Below are 12,060 nucleotides of genomic sequence, written 5' to 3'. Positions count from 1 at the left end.
TTTTTTTTCATTTTTTCATTCACTTATCTCCATTTTCAATTTTGATAGTGCTACAATCATTGTTAGAGACACCCAAGTGAACGTTTCCCACCATTGGTAAATGATCGGATCCGACAAGTTGATACAGAACTTTAACATGTTTGACACAGACATCCTTTGAGCTTCCTCCTACAATATGGTCTAACCACTTACAGCAGCAGTTACTGTAAGGTATAAAATCAAAGTGTTACCATCCATCACGTTAAAACAAACAATTTCTCTCACAAAAGGTCACCAAGTTGTTCCAGGCTCTGCTTATAAAAGGATCTGCATCAAAACCACCTAAAATAAAAATGAAATTAAAATCATGATTGATTAAAACACTTGAAATGTTCTAAGGCAAACCACCTGTGAAGATATTCTTCAAGTGTCTTCCTTTCCCATGTTACACTCCTCATATATACATTTATTACAAGAATGTTCAAATAACCCACTGGTAATTGCAAAGCAATATAATCTTTCTCAACCAGAAACACCTTTACCTTAAACGTCAAATCTTTCTTCCATATACAGGCCAGTCCACCTTCACACCTCCCTACATTGGATACAAGAGCTTTTCCAGAGTAGGCAGCTTGCACACTTACACCCTCACATTTCTCACTGACAAAATCTGTCACCAAGTCTGTCCTCTAAAGCAAAAGTCTTGTAGAAAAAAAAAAATAAAATAAATAAAATAAAATAAAAACTCATACTGAAAACCAGTTAAAGTGCGAATGACATCAATATTCTTCCTAAAAGAACAACAATTATATGTACAAACTTTTACATCCATATCAAAAAATTATATAAATATATATATATATATATATATATATATATATATATATATATAAGAAACGTTAATGAGTAAAAGAATTACATTTTCTTTGAGTTTCTGTTAAAATATTTATGTATTATGACATCCTCCGGCCATAATTGAGACTTAAAAAGTTTCATTGTATGAGTTAGATGTTGTAATGGTATTCAGTGAAGAGACCAATTCAGCGGTGTTGGGATCCCTTTACTGATTCAACCTGTTAACATCCAAACAGTCAATTTTCCCACCAAAATTTAAGATGAAACGTCCAAGCCATGAAATCACACCACAGTAACAAAATACAGAATGCATCATTCAATAACCAAACCAGGAAATCACATCACAGTAACAAAATACAGAATATATCAGTCAATAACTAAGTGTTTGAATCAACCATAAACTTCAGGTGAACTCAATACATGAAAACAGGTGCACGAAAAGTCAAATTCACAACATTGCCGCACCGTCTCTTGACACATCACACCAATAACATCAGTCAGTCAGCACAGGTCCCACATTGAAAAACACATGGAGACAGGGCACCACCCACTTCACCACACTGCTGAAATGTATATTATAGTCCTAATAACTACATACATGCACCGTCTCACCACAGATGACGCAAAATTCTCCACCGGGACCCCGCCATGTTTCATTTATCTCACCCTCTCATCGCTGGAATAATCACTAATACCAACACAAATTAACCCTGCTACTGACCCAAACCTGAATACCGTTGCATAAAGAGTCAAAAGAGATATTTAACACAAAGTACAGATCCTGGACACACCTCTGACATATCTGCACGCTGCCTAAGCTGGGCTCCTCTGAGACCCGGAAACAACAACACTACGTCGTCAGTCTCTGCCTCTATCCTGCTAAAGCAACACAACCATACAATCCTATTAAACATTAAACATAAACATGTACGAACATTTATGCACTGAATCCATAAATTTCCCTGCATGATACATTTTATGTAATTCAATAGTCCAACATAATTACCAAGATAGACAGAGTTGTAACTTAAACACCACAATACAACCCGTAAATAAACATCGCGCAGGTGGATCACTTATTCAGTAATACTTACATATTACATATTACATACAACACAGACCTTACATAGAAATAAATTTCTAATATATTGTGATTTTTACTATAATCACAATACATATATGCACTACATTTTTTTCATACTTGGAGACCAGCCGAGGCCACAAAAACCGGAAAATGGCCGTTAATGTTCTGCTGTCATAGAAATAACGCTAACACTGAAATTCAAGTTTAGTAACGATTTCTTAATGCAAAGTCTTAGGTGAAAAAAAAAAAAAAAAAAAAGAAACAGGTTCCATAGTTACCTATTAAAAGATATGAATAAGTGAGGTTACTGGTTAACTCCTGCATTCGTAAGACACATATCTATAAACATTACTAACCGTGAAATTCAATAACGTTTTAATGCAGCAAATATTTATATTATTATAGGAAATTTATCACGAGAATGAATTAAGAGCCAACTTTCAATTCATCAGCGTCATTGTACAAAGTGCAAAACACCTAAAGCGAAATTCACCAAATCTGTTATTCTTTTCGGTCTCTCCAGGTTATTAATGAATTTTTGTCTTGTGGAAATAATTTATATTGGAGATCTGTCTCTTGTCCCAGGCTTTCTGTCTACATTATCGTGACCTTTGACATTATCATTATTCTCATCGTCGCTGTTATCAGTTGTTTGTGGTCTTTATCCCTCTGACTTGTGTGGTTTCGTCTCAGGCTTAATTAAGTGACCAGCTGCCTAAAGCCCTAGGTAAGTTTAGAGTATAACTTTCAAAGAAACCACTGTGACTACAAAACGCGCAATCGAATATTTCAAGGATTTAAGTGCCAATAGCTACAATTTAGCTTACAAGTCTTACTCAAATTACCATATTACCATTACCTGTTATCCAATGGCTTATATCGTGACGTCAGTAATCTTCATTATTATCGCTATTCTCGTTGTAATCATTCTCATATGCACTTGATCTGCACCCTGTGCAAAACAAGTCACGTCACCAATTGTGGAGGGATGTCACCACCAAGTAAACAAATCTATCAGAATGGTTGCTGTTCTCGTTACCATCGCTACCGTCACATGACATCCGTACAGAGGCGGTGTTCACTTCCTTCCTAATGAAACACGAGGCCAAACAGCAGAGGTCACTGGCTGATCTGTCATCCCTGTCAGCCCTCCCGGTGACCCGCGCTGACCTTTCTCAATCCATGGTACATCCCCACGCTAAATGTGGTTGTTATAGTTCAAGTAATGTGGGCGTGTGCGCGCACACACACACACACACACACACACACACACACACACACACATAGATGTGAAAAAATGCGCATAAAATTTTCTGAACTCATTTCAAACTTTCATTTTCTGGCAAAGCCAAGCCAGTCAGGGACAAACTTTTCTAATAAACTTAGTCTTCCGGGGCAGGTTGGGCTGGGACCTCACCAGACTCCTAAAGCAGCACTTCGCTGCCAATTTAAAAAAGGCGGAGTGGGAACAATAGCAGAAATATATGTTCTTTGAATTACGCAACAACGATTATTCAGAGGTGAGTGACCGAACGCTTCCATAACATAGCAAGTCATCACAAGACAGGCGGGTATGTGAGACTGTCTCGTGGATTTTTTTGATAGCATCAGAAAACGTCGTGTAATATTAAGGTGTAACTTCAGGAGTACATTTGCACACTAAACTAGCTTACATTTAGGGAATGTGCTACATTCAAGTCAGACTACACACACACACACACACACACAGTTGGTAGCGCAGTGATTCACGCCTGATTCATACTCGGGAGGACTCAGGTTCGAATTCTGGGTAAGGTCAGAAGTCTTTGGGTGGACTTCTTTGCAGTGTAGCCACTGCTCACCTGGCAGTGATTAGGTACCTGGTGTAAATCGGAATTAGTGACCCGCAGCTAGGTAGGATAAACAAACTCTGAATAGAAAAAATACACACGGGGTGACCTGACTATCCCGTGTCTAGTCTACCAGGTTGACCGGCGCCATCTGGCACCCAAAGTATTAACTTGTAACATACTTCCTTAAAGTTAAATGTGTATGTATATTACTGTATAAGTACGCAATATGTGGATGTTCAGCTATAAGGCTGCAAGATTAATAAACCGAATATTATTATTATCTATTATAATTATCATTATTATTCATAATTATTACTATTATTACACACACACACTTCCGAACTCATGCCATGTTTCTCCCTATTTAAAGACCATAAGAACATAAGGAAAGCTGCAAGAAGCTAGTAGACCTATACGTGACACCCTCTGCAAGACAACAAGAAAAAAAACAAAAACATACCATCTATAGCCAGTTTGTAGCCACTTATTCTTATCAACTATACAATGGATTTGAAATACTTACTCTCAATGCTGACGATACGAAATTTCTGTGTCAAAAGTCCTTCACAGGCACCAGCGCGCCCTGCATCACTCCACCTCACCCAACACCCCAGCAAAGACTGGCCAGGGTCACCACTCACCACTGCCACACACCATTTCTCATCCTCGCTGGTCTGTTGCTCGTACATACCACCAATATATTATTTTCTTCGATCAACAACTTAAATTTCTTTGATTTAGGAGCATCTTCTTGTAGCTATCTCATCATATGATTACTTAGTGCAGCGCAAGGTGGCTTTAGTACCAAGTGGATATCACATAAACCATCTTTATTTAGTTGGTGAAGCTTATCGTGATGGCAAACCTTACTGAATGCGCACATGCCTCGTCAGACTTAGTAATCGAGTTTAGTCACTGCTATCCGTTTTCAATATAAACACATCCAGGCTTATAAACAACTGGTGCCCATAGTCTACTGTTGCAGAACAGAGAATATCATAGTCAGGTCCTAATTTCTAGTCCATCTTGATCAACCAGGAGAGAAGGGAGGAAGGGATGAGGGTGGGTGGTCATTTCAGGGTTAACAAAGCGTCAGTAGCTCCAACTAGCTCGTTGTGCGGTCTCCAATCCTCAAAAATATTCGCTTCATATCTTGTTTCCTTCGCACAACTTTTCATTATTTTAAGGCAAGAATTCAAATATGTTGAAACTAGTGGTGTATCTGCAAATTATACACAGGCATCTGTAAAACAAGGGTGAAATTATCATTATCATACGTTACTGTAACGAGACAGATCTGAAGCACTTAACATAAAAGGAAACGATTCTTGTGTGTGTGTGTGTGTGTGTGTGTGTGTGTGTGAGAGAGAGAGAGAGAGAGAGAGAGGATTATCCACCCTCGTTGCATGTTAGCAATGAAATACTCATTTGTAACATGTCATATATACTTCATATTTGTCAAGATATTGTAACATTGTAAACAGTAAAGGTTTAGCAGAAAATGAATTGATCCGATATTAAAATTGTGGTATGAATTTAACTGACTCTTACAATATTCCCTCCACTCTCCAGTGTCCACACACACACATACACACACACACACACACACACACACAAAGTTGAGGATTACAGACTTAATTTACTTCAAAACAGCATACTGACCAATACTGATCTAAAATCCAAGCAAAGTAAAATATCCCGGACAGAGCCTCTTCACAAGGGAATGTAAAAAAAAAAAAAAAAAAAAAAAATCTGAAGAGAGAGGCTGCCGAAGGTTTAGTGAGGCGGTACAAAAGATCTGAGACGCTCTCCAAACACTCCAATTAGAGGCGATGGAAGGGCGATCAGTGTTGGTGGCAAGTGTGATGCCGGGGAGCAAGTATATCCTTAATTAACACGGTCGGAATATCACACGCACGAAAGAAGATTTTTATCAAAAGTTTTAATTTGTTCTGTTATTTCCAAAAGATCTCCAGTTTCAGTTTTCTCTTTTATTTCGGAAATCAATCTGCACATTATAAGTTTCAAATGTGAGCCACAAAATTAATTTACCCGTCGTGCACTGAATAAGATGGAGGCAAATATTGCTATGCCGCGACACACAACCCTTTCAATTTTACCTTTTTGACAGCCGAATGTGTCGCTTTTTTTTTTTTTCTTTGCATTTGCTGGTCTTCTTCAAACACACATATAAAATAGTAACAACAACAACAACAACAATAACACTGTTACTGTTACTGCACACTTTTCTATCCACAATATAATGAAAAAAAAAAAAACATTGGAAGGGCAGCATTTCGATTACAACGTGAAGGAAACTCCATCAGCCGCCACAGCACCTCACGCATAAGTAACCCTTGCAGTGAAAACCAGCGGGCCATAACACAATTAGTTCACTGATGACTCTCACTAGACAATGACAAATGATCTGAGAGTATTAACAGTTCTCTTCATTTAATTAATTGATGAGAATGATCCAGACAGCTGCCTAGATCTTCGACCAAGTGCACACTGTCTTAACGTTATTCTTTACTCGCCTAAGAATCAGCGTCTCATTTTTTACTTATACTCGTGTATTCCTTATTATTATATTCTGGCTAGGAAAAATGTACAATGTAGGAAATAAAGCAGAGAGTTATCTTTTTGGGTCTTTTTTTTTATCTTTTTTATGTAGGAGGGGCACCGGCCAAGGGTGACACATCTGCAATAAATATAAAAGGCCCACCAAGGTGCCGGTCCCCGAACAGAGTCGAAAGCGGTAGTCAAAAATTACAGGATAAGTGTCTTGAAGCCTCCCTCTTGAAAGAGTTCAAGTCATAGGAAGGTGGAAATACAGAAGTAGGCAGGGAGTTCCTGAGTTTACCAGAGAAAGGGATGAATGATTGAAATAGTGGTTAATTCTTGTATCAGAGAGGTGGACAGAATAGTGGTGAGAGAAAGAAGAAAGTCTTGTGCAGTGAGGCCGCGGGAAGAAGGGAAGCATGCAGTTAGCAAGATCAGAAGAGCAGTTGGCATGAAAATAGCGGTAGAAGACAGCTAGAGATGCAACATTGCGGCGACGAGAGAGAAGCTGAAGACAGTCAGTTAGAGGAATTGCTAAGATGAAAAGCTTTTGATTCCATCCTGTCTAAAATAGTGGTACGAGAGGAAGCCCCCCACCCAACAATATATGTAAAGCATATTTCATACATGAACGGATAAGGCCTCTGTACAGAGTTAGCAGCTGGGGAGGTGAGAAGAACTGGCGGGGATATCTCAGAACACCTAACTTCATAGAAGCTCTTTTACCTAGAGATGAGATGTGAAGTTTCCAGTTCAGATTATAAGTAAAGGACAGACTGAGGATGTTCAGTGTAGAAGAGGGAGACAGTTGAGTGTCATTGAAGAAGAGGGGATAGTTGTCTGGAAGGTTGTGTCGAGTTGATAGATGGAGGAATTGAGTTTTTGAGGCATTGAACAATACTAAGTTTGCTCTGCCCCAATCAGAAATATTAGAGATATCAGAAGTCAGGCGTTCTGTGGCTTCCCTGCGAGAATCATTTACTTCTTGAAGTAGTAGTAGTAGTAGTAGTAGTAGTAGTAGTAGTAGTAGTAGTAGCAGTAGTAGTAGTAGTAGTAGCAGAAGCAGAAGCAGCAGCAGCAGCAGCAGCAGCAACAGCAGCAGCAGCAGCAGCAGCATTAGTAATAGTAGTAGTAGAAGTACTACTACTACTACTACTAATACTACTACTACTACTAGTAGCAGTAGTAGTAGTAGCATTAGTAGTAGTAGTAGTAGTAGTAGTAGTAGTAGTAGTAGTAGTAGTAGTAGTAGTTGTTGTTGTTGTTGTTGTTGTTGTTGTTGTTGTTGTTGTTGTTGTTGTTGTTGTTGTTGTAGGTAGTAGTAGCAGTAGTGGTAGTAGTAGTAGTAGTAGTAGTAGTAGTAGTAGTAGTTGTTGTTGTAGTAGTAGTAGTAGTAGTAGTAGTAGTAGTAGTAGTCTATCAACTATGAGTAAAGCAATATATAAATAAAACAAAGGCATCTCTTTCCTAAATACATACTTAATCATGTAATGATGTCCAAACGCACCTGAGCCCAGATTGCCTACACACCCACTTAAAGAAAGGAAGAAAAGGACAAATATAGATAAGAATCCATAATACCGATAGGAGAGCACAAGTGTAGCTCAGGTCTTGTATACGACAATTAGGTAAATACACACACACACACACACACACACACACACACACACACACACACACACACACACACACACACACACACACACACACACACACACACACACACACACACACACACACACACATCCCACTGATAAAAAGGAATTTCAAAGGATGTAGGAAAACGAGATAAAAATCAAAGTATTTCCATTCTGAATATCTATGAATGTTGCTTTAGTGTTCTCTCTTACGTAGGATTTTATAGTGAACTGTAAGCTGCCTTACATTTCTTTTTTAACATGATACCGTTCGCGCTTACTTTTAGAGTACGATTAAGGGAGAAAAGTATATGATAGTTGTGCAGCAGCAGGAACAGCAGCAGTAGTAGTAGTAGTAGTAGTAGTAGTAGTAGTAGTAGTAGTAGTAGTAGTAGTAGTAGTAGTAGTAGTAGTAGTACATAAGAACATATGAACATAAAGAATAAGGGAAGCTGCAAGAAGCCAACAAGCCAGCACGTAACAGTCACCCTATGAAACATACATACAGTATCTACTTATTTTCGTGTATCATCACTATCCATACATTCCTATAATTTTCTGAAACTTAGTACCAACAGTTTGATTAATGAGCCCATTCCACTCATCTACCACTATTTCAGAACTATTTCCTTCCTCTCGTTTTCTTAAACCTAACTTATTTTCAAGTTTGAATCCGTTATTTCTTGTTCGTAGTAGTAGTAGTAGTAGTAGTAGTAGTAGTAGTAGTAGTAGTAGTAGTCATAGTAGTAGTAGTAGCTACGGTAATAACACTCATGAAAATTATAACTACTAATATGAATAATAATGACATTAAACACTCACGTGTAATGTGCTGCACTGAAATTTTTAGCCAAGTGCAGCTTTGTATGCATGGACTGTGGAGGGTTTTAATGACTATAACGGCTAAACTGCGTATCGGGTGACATTATATACGAATATTGAACGTGCTTTATCAGGAATTATGAAATTACGGAAAACTTTACACAGATCGCATTGGCTCATTATAGACTGACTGTAAACTGAAGGTAATGTTAAAAAAAAAAATAAATGAATAGATGAATAAACAAATAAATAAATAAATAAATAACAAATAGATAAATAAACAAATAAACAGATGAATGAATAAACTAGGAATGTGACAGACCATAAGAATTTATTTATTTATTTATTTATCTATTTTCCACTATGGAGGCTTATCTCAACTTTCCTTTGTTGCTTTTCATGTGTGTACAAGAAAGGCAATTTTCCCTCATTAGCCGCGAGGTTCATGGTACAAATACTGCTTTGTTTGGTAATCATTAAGCACATTGTTACAAACTCTTCATTATTATCGTCACCATCTTTAAATAACAGCTTATGAGGAAAACAACAAACAAAAGACAATGTTATGATGGAATGTGGAAAAAAAATAATAGGCAGACATTTCTGAAATTAATTTAGCTTCCCTATTGAAACCATTTTTTACTTAGCTTTGTTAATGAACGACAATGACTCTTTTATTTTATCTATTTATTTATTTATTTTTCTATTAACTAACCTCTTACACACGCGGAAACATAATCTCGTACTGCATCTCACATATTAATATCAAACCATGAAAAAAATCTAGAGGTATACGCCACATTCTCACAAGAAGGAGCAAGCACCCACCAGCCACACGAGCCACGCCACAATGCACGGGCGCCTTGAGACACCCCCCACCACCATCTAGGGGCGGGCAGGCGCTCACAGGCGGCAAATTCCGTTTTCTGTGACGCGGAATACCCTGAGTATGCAGCAATTTTTAGCCTCCAGTGTCCAGGAAATTGACCTTTACACACACTGTTGCTCCCTCGTCGCCATGAAAACTCTCGCAAATGGGTTATATCTTCCACTTGTGATGTCAGTCCCGGGCGGGTGTGAGGGTGAAGAAGGGCCAGCGAGCAGCAACGGTGGAGAGAAATGGTGAGAACACAAAAAGCCTCTGCAGGGAGCCGGGACTGGCCGCCTTGACATGTTGTGGCTGATTTGAGAGAATGGCACCGCGGGAGGGGACTTGGCCACGCTGAGGGGACGCGAGACACTGGGCTGCAAAGGTTAACGATTTTGAAGCTACAAAGATTCTCCTTAAATTGTTCCACTTTTTCGCAGCACACAGTGGCGGTGTCACTGGCTGGATTAAAGTGTCAGGAAAAGGTAGCAGGGAGGGTGGATATCCTAGCATCTGAAGGGAGGTGGAGACGAAGAAGAGGGAGTGTGTGCTCTGAGAGCAGGTGAAAGATAAAGTAAAATGTTTGTGCTTTGTAGACGACGAAAAGAGAGACGAAAAGAAAACGATCACAGGACGAAACTAAGGAAAGGAAAGGGGTAAAGGAAGAGAAAGTGCCATGAAAATGTAAAGGGGATACCTGATTTTTTTTTTTTCTTTTTTTTTTTTTTTGTGTGTGTGTGTGTGTGTGTGTGTGTTCAGTAATGACGCAGCAGCATGGAGATGATGCCCCTTCGATCTTGTGTTCCGGGTTCGTGATGAGTTCGCTTCCCGGCTTAAATCCGCGCCCTTAAAGAACAAACTATTCAAATTATGCAGTCAAGTATAACAGGAGGAAAGGCAGCAGTAGTAACAGCGCCAGTAACCTTGATGCGGAGAAATCTCTCTCTCTCTCTCTCTCTCTCTCTCTCTCTCTCTCTCTCTCTCTCTCTCTCTCTCTCTCTCTCTCTCTCTCTCTCTCTCTCCACCAGAATATACAGCTTAACCTTTAGACATCCACGTTATCCGGGGAAGCTGGTATCATGGCTGGTACCAGCTTGAACTTACTAGGCGGTTAAGTAGCTTTGCTTGTGGTAGAGGTCAATATAAATGGTGCAGCATCGCATCTCAAAATATAAAACACGTAAGGCGGTGTGAAGAGTGTGGAAAGATACACTGCCCTTAGGTGTTGTCGCTTGCAGTAACTCACAGATGCCTACACGAGCACGCGAGAGGGAGGCTCATCGACCTGCAATCCCAGTGATTTCCCTGAAGAGGCGGTCATATCTCCTTCCATCTACATCTATCAGGATTTCTTGATACATTAATGCCTCAGGGTGTACTCTTAAGGTAGAATCGCTGCCACATATTCCATAACTGAATGTCATGAATTATCTATGAAGCAAGACACTTCCGGAACTAATTACAAGTGGGCCTTTTGTAAATACTATTGACAAAACAGAGGGAGGTTTTACATCATCCCAGTGCAAAATGTGCAATGTGTGCCCACATCTGTGGATCACTGCAGGGCATGTTGTGTCTCTGCCCGGTCATAACATTGGTTCTCCTCTCTCCAGACACGGGGACAAATATAAAATACTTAATCACATAATCGCAAATTAGTGTGTGTGTGTGTGTGTGTGTGTGTGTGTGTGTGTGTGTGTGTGTGTGTGTGTGTGTGTGTGTGTGTGTGTGTGTGTGTGTGTATACATGTGTGCGTGTTCGTGACACAATTGTTGTTGCATTTCGGGAACCATGGACTGGGTAGGGATTTCTTTTCTTTTTTTTTTTTTTTTCTTTCTGCAAAGTTTAATTACTTTTTATCAGCATCCTTTACTTGCAAAAAAAAAAAAAAAAACATACATCATGATCTTTTAAGATGTGGTGAGTAATTTTACAATGAAAAAAAAAAAGTTTAATCTAGACATGAGCAGCACACCATGTCCATCTGGGTGTGTTGGTGGTGGCGGTGGTGATGCATGTCACTCCTGTCATGAAAAGCCTGCAAGGCGTCTGTCGCGGAAAAAAAAATAAAAAATAAAAAACTCTAGGAGTCGACAGGGAATGAGATGGAGAGATGGATCTGCGACAAACTAGAGAGAGTGGGCGCAACAGACGGTGGTGGGGAGAGAAGCAACTGAGAATATTCATTCATGGAGCCAAACTTTGACACTAGGGAGACAGCAGAGGAGAAGAGGTGATACATGTGAGCCGTTACACGTTGCAGTGCATCCGTTTATCAAGAGGAAAAGCGTTGGTGAAAGTGAGAAAGATGCACATGTGAAATATCTTGAAATTCTCGGGGGAAATTACCGCTGCATAATGATGCCAAACACTTACAATATAAACACACCAAAAGCTTCAGCCTCGTATGTTTCTTCTCGC

General features: G+C 39.3%; 1 protein-coding gene across 17 annotated transcripts in view; it reads right to left on the bottom strand.

Moving 5' to 3' along the window:
- LOC135097380 (uncharacterized) overlaps positions 1–12,060 on the bottom strand; it is an 80,183-nt gene that overhangs the window by 13,130 nt on the left and 54,993 nt on the right. For 8 of the 17 annotated variants that reach the window (XR_010265638.1, XR_010265639.1, XR_010265637.1 and 5 more), the window contains exon 1: positions 4,274–4,433. The exons of 2 other annotated variants lie outside the window; for them this stretch is intronic. The gene's annotated coding sequence lies outside the window, so the exon portion shown is untranslated. Of the gene's footprint in view, positions 1–1,286; positions 1,425–1,555; positions 1,581–1,625; positions 1,738–2,777; positions 2,802–4,273; positions 4,434–12,060 lie in introns of those variants that run through there. 7 more of the 17 variants (XM_063999227.1, XM_063999226.1, XM_063999228.1 and 4 more) reach the window with 5 other exon arrangements.

The sequence above is a fragment of the Scylla paramamosain genome, unplaced genomic scaffold (assembly GCF_035594125.1).
Source record: "Scylla paramamosain isolate STU-SP2022 unplaced genomic scaffold, ASM3559412v1 Contig19, whole genome shotgun sequence".
NCBI classification, from domain to species: domain Eukaryota; kingdom Metazoa; phylum Arthropoda; class Malacostraca; order Decapoda; family Portunidae; genus Scylla; species Scylla paramamosain.
Note: the sequence above shows the minus strand (reverse complement) of the source record. Positions and strands in the feature narration are given on the sequence as shown.